Source organism: Orbicella franksi, chromosome 10 (assembly GCF_964199315.1).
Source record: "Orbicella franksi chromosome 10, jaOrbFran1.1, whole genome shotgun sequence".
NCBI classification, from domain to species: domain Eukaryota; kingdom Metazoa; phylum Cnidaria; class Anthozoa; order Scleractinia; family Merulinidae; genus Orbicella; species Orbicella franksi.
Window position 1 is genome coordinate 28,985,035 of NC_138154.1, and position 5,287 is coordinate 28,990,321.

General features: G+C 38.5%; 1 pseudogene; it reads left to right on the top strand.

Moving 5' to 3' along the window:
- The first annotated feature begins 296 nt into the window (after positions 1-296).
- On the top strand, positions 297-1,298 carry LOC145501304 (uncharacterized; annotated as a pseudogene).
- The last annotated feature ends 3,989 nt before the right edge of the window (positions 1,299-5,287 follow it).

A 5,287-nucleotide genomic window follows, 5' to 3' on the forward strand; every position in this document is an offset into this window, starting at 1 on the left:
ATCCCTATCTTATCTACATTTTTGTGGGGTGAAATCTTGTAAATATATAAGAACCAAATTTCCTTCCTTTAAGACCCCGAAATTTAAGCATACGCTTTCGCTATTTAGGGCGTACATCAAATTATTGAAAACAAACATATCAACAAACATATTAAAAACTACAACAGACCTAATTATTGAAAGCAACATGTTAAAAACTGCTTTTCAACACCTCGAAAGCCTAGGAATTACAGCACATGCTCTCGAAAATAAAATCTGCACATTTATGCAAGCTTTCCTTCCCTGGTAATTGCATGTCTTACACAAGCAGAAAAAGAACCTGGTAATAATAATTCATTTCTTTTCACAGGCAAACGAGTAATTACTTCTAACAGTAATACGAAAAGGACAGAGCTTTGAGATGCTGTCTTTATCTGACTGCATACCCTGGATGACTGTATGCTTAGCCGAGTATGTTGCTATACTAACACTCAACATCTGTACGATCATTGTGTTTATAAGAAACCGTAATCTCCGCAAGCGTAGCGTGTACCTGGTGATAAATTTGGCAGTTATAGATATCTTTACAACAGGAAATGCTGTGTATTTTCTGTTCTATTCGCCTGGAGTATCCTGTAATCTGTGGAAGAGGCATTCAATTGAAGATAGGACACTTTACTTTATACTTGTTATCGCATTTTTGTTCCCCTTTGGTTCATTAACAAACATCGCCATCATCGCTTTAGAACGGGTGCACGCGACGGTCTATCCCCTCAGGCATCGCGTGCTTAAAAAATGGGTATACGGATTAATAATTGCCGCTGTTTGGGTTACATCTGGGTTGGTAACAAAAGCTTATATGCTTCTCGTACATTTTGATAAACTCTATCACGGTCTTTACTTGCATGCTACATTTTTTTTTAATTTGCCTTTTGATCATTTGTGTTTCTTACTCATCCATTGTTATTAAAGTCCGTTGTGGAGCGCAGCCTCAACACCATGGAACAGCCAGTAGAGAAAGAAAACTGACCATGACATTGTTGATTGTGACTATTGTATCTTTTCTGTTGTGCCTGCCGTTTGTTATATTGCGTTATGTTTTGTATATCACTAAATTTAAAATATGGCTGTCACTGTCTCCTTCAGTGGGTTTTCATATAAATTCTACATTGTTGGTTTTACTTTATGCAAACTCTCTTGTAAATCCTATATTATACACTATCCGTTTGCCACAATACAGATCAGCTTTACTTGCTCTCTTTCGCAAACGACCTCAGCAACAAAGACAAGTTGCAGTTTTTCGTCTTCGTGACATGTAATGCAGATACTATAAAAAGCTATTCCAGTTTTTGTGTCCAGCTTTGTTGTTTTCAAACATTACATTAAACCCACATTTTATAGATGAACGAGCACGATGAGAGAACAAAAGAATTATCATCGTGAGAAAGTCTGACCCACAGCAGATGAACATACAATGGAATCCGTATTTTTTGAACCTCCAATGGAAACGAAAATTGGTGCAAAAAATCGGAGAGTTCGAGAAATCAGAGGTAAAGTTACAGTGTTGGGTGAGGAGTGGGAAACGACTTTTGGTTCGCGTTATCGGGAGGTTAGAAAAGATGGGGTTTCGAGAAATCGCGATTCCACTGTAGTTTAAAGGAAAATATATAAGATGCTGTGCTCTAGGAACAAAAGTATAGCAGGTCTTTTATTGTCTTTACCTTGAGTTTCAAAGTAGGTGACTGTAATTGATGTTAAGTAAATTGACCATTTAATTTATAGTCATGCTATACCATCTTGAGTGCGATTGTGGTATTGCGATTTTCTAGCACTCAAAATTTTAGTGTCAGTCAGTTAGTTAAAGCGGTGCAGAAAGTTTCTACATGACCCGGTAGAGAACGATTTGGTTCAATTAGGTAGTAAATCTACCAGACGATGAATCTTGTATAATTGAGTCTGAAGATGGCTGAAATAATACCGAAATGTAATATCGCTAATTTTCCTTGCATCTGCTGTCTATTTATAATTAGTCAAAATGCAGTTGCTCGGATTAACCTTTATCCTTTATGTAAATAACAAGCTTATGCATATTAAAACGTAAAGAGGCCCTTTATTTCAAGGGAGTTTCCCGTTCGGGAATAGAGCACTTCAAACTCGTTCCGAGGGCGCCTTTCCTTTAAAATTTCGGAAAAGCGGGAAAAGCGATGGAGAAAAAAAATAGTGAAATGTACACAAGCAAGCAAAGAAATAAAATAAAATTTTAAAAAAATACAATTTCCTCAAAGAATTTTGAGCAGAAATCTTTTGGGGGTTGACGTCACCGACATTTCCTAAATCGAAATTTATTCTTACTGAATTACTTCATTTGGTTTATATTATCAAGGCACCAATGAAATAGCAGAACGTACCGACCAACACCAGGGTCTTCGTCTGTCCTTCCACTTTCGAAGGGAAAAGCGTCCTAGGTTGAATGATGTTGTAATACATTTTAAATGCACAATATGAAAACTTGATATACTCAGTACTATATAACATATTAGATTATGATAAATATAAATAAAAGTATCAGTGATGCTAGGAATTGACCTTCTCTTTGTTTGGATTTGTTATTTAAAACTTACAGGCAAATCGATTTTTGTTTTCGGCAACAACTACAATTTAGACGCGCGCCTTAAAGTGCAACTAACTCCCAATTTTTTTTTTTTCGCTTATTTAAATCTTCTCATTTTGCTGATCACCACTGCGAAGAAATTATCGTTGTAACTATTTTCGTTAATTTCCTATATCCCAATGACACTCGTCCAGAAGCGAGAAAAAGCCGAAAGCAGTGTGCAGACTTGTGCGAAGTCGGACATCGAGCAGTTCTTCGATCTCCTTAGCTTCTAGTGCGAAGCTCGATATTGTCAAGGTAGATAAGACACGAATCATTGAAATAAGCTGCGAGTCATCTGACTATTCAATTCAAACGAGCCCCAGATGTCCCAAACTAAAATGACGGAAACTACTGTAGGTGAGATAATTATACGGCAAATTATACGCATCGACTTTTCTTCGTCCTCGAAATAGAGAGCTTTCTAAACGAATAATCAACCTCACGTACTTCCTACAGCGCAGCGATTGAGATAAGTGAGGCTTCGAACTGCAGAACTAGCTATGTATTTGTGGATTTCATATACAACCACATGCACGAGGGCCGACAATCGGCGCTTGAGTTGCTCGTCTGCATACACAATTGTTTGTTCTTTGAGCGACAAAATATATCGTAGTTACAACTTAAAATGAATCAAGCATTGAAAAGTATATGAGGAAAGTAAAACAAACTATTTAGATTCGACTTAACCGACGGAGATTGAAGCGCTGAAAGGAAGCTAAAGGAGACCCGGGAGGAGAGGGTTTTGGACGGAATCGCAACACTCAGGTTATTAGCGTATGTAAAAACGACTTTTAAAACAAAAGAACAGTGAAGGAGAAATATATTCATTTGACTGATACCATACTGAACCTTTTTTCAAGATCTTGTCGAAGGATTCTTAATTACTAGTACGAGTGCAAATTTGTGAAACTCACAATCAATTTTTATGTTCGTACATACTAGTTAATGACTTTGTATACATACGGTCGGTCGGCAATAACAAAGCGAAAAGACGAATTTTTCCCCGTTTTTGAATAATTAGTGGAAAAATATGCTCTCGTCGTTATGAACTCTCAAGGGTTCGGTAAGAGTACTTAAAGGAGTGTTGTATGTAGATTAGTAAATTAGCCAAATGGGCCGGCAAATTGTCGATCGTGACTTGCAGTGTGGCGGGCTCGACTGGCGACCCGCACTTCGAAATCGAAAAAATATATATACATCGTAGCCGTGCTAATCGTAGCGAGACTCCGATTTGTATTGCTAGATGGTACAGTTCTTTCACTTAACAGTCTTGCCCATTTTTGATGAAATATGAAGCACAAATACCCCAAATATGTTTTCACAGAGCTCGAATCCCAGTCAAACGTCTCTTGAGTGTTTTGAGCAATGTCCTTCGATGACGTCACAGGAAGTCCGACCCAGATCCCGCTATGCTCGGTCCTGGGGCAAGAAATTGCAACTTTAAACGCCTGTAGAATCGCGGGGATTTTATCAATCGAGATAATTTGTGCGCTGAAGTAATAGGGCAAACTAGTAGATTTCATTAAAGGAAAAAAATGGGGGGGGGGGGGGGTTAGTTGCACTTTAACCCCACAGTCATCTCCGTTAGTGACTCAAACCTCTTTACACTATTACAGATGGCATTTCAAATCCACTAGAAGTTGTAAACGCATGATGAACGAGATACTCAACAACGCGTGAAGTTGGGAGAGCAAGAAACAAGCATAAGGAATTTCCGCCCGAAAGGGGTACCTTTGTAGGTCTTCAGGTTTCTGACAGGTTAGGGATTTCTCAAGCTGAGGTATATGAAACGGAAAGGAAATCTGTCCTTTAGATATAACATGAAAAGGAATCGAACTGAATAAATGAAACCTGCTTTTCGGTTAACATTTGCCCTGGTAATGCTTGATGTTCTCCTGTAGTATTGTTCATTAACTTCATTCCAAGGGTTTAGGAAAGGTATGCAGTGTTGTTCAGTAAGTACGTGAAAGGGGTACATTTTTTAAAATAAAAGGTATACGAAAGGGGTACTTTTTCTGTCAAAAGGGTAATTGCCTGGACCTCGGGGTGCAGCTTCCCCCGCACAAACATTTTTAAAAGACTACCCTCCCACAAGGCAATAACAACAAATTATTCGGTGATACGGCCGTCCCCTCCCCCTGAGATATAAGCCTTCCTCTAATTTCCTTGTCATCCGTCTCAAGGAGTAAGTAGAGATTGGAACAATATACTTCAAATAATTACTCTCTAGTGTTTTAATTGTTTAACAGCCTCATTAAAATTCGACGTGTGAAGTAACTCTTAAACAGGCTTCAACTTTTAAGGGGGCCTCACATAATGACCGCTGTGCTTCGCGCATTTGTTTCCTTACCTGTACGTGTAACAGGTTGAAACCGCTAAATAGAAAACATCTCCAGTTATCTTTTATCAACTCATTCAGAAAAAACCTTTTCATAATGGTATAAGCCCAATCCGGTAAGCTCTGTAAGCTCTCCATTTGTAAGCGCACCCAAAACCGCTTACAAGTTGTAGAGTCTAAGGCTTATCAACGGAATTTTACGTTAGTTCCCACGTTAGCTCCCCAAGTGGGATTCACAGGCTAAGAGATTCTCTATTTTAGGGATTTCAAGTACTCTTTCTTCGTTGTCAGTTGCCCGTTGTATATTGCCCGTTGCC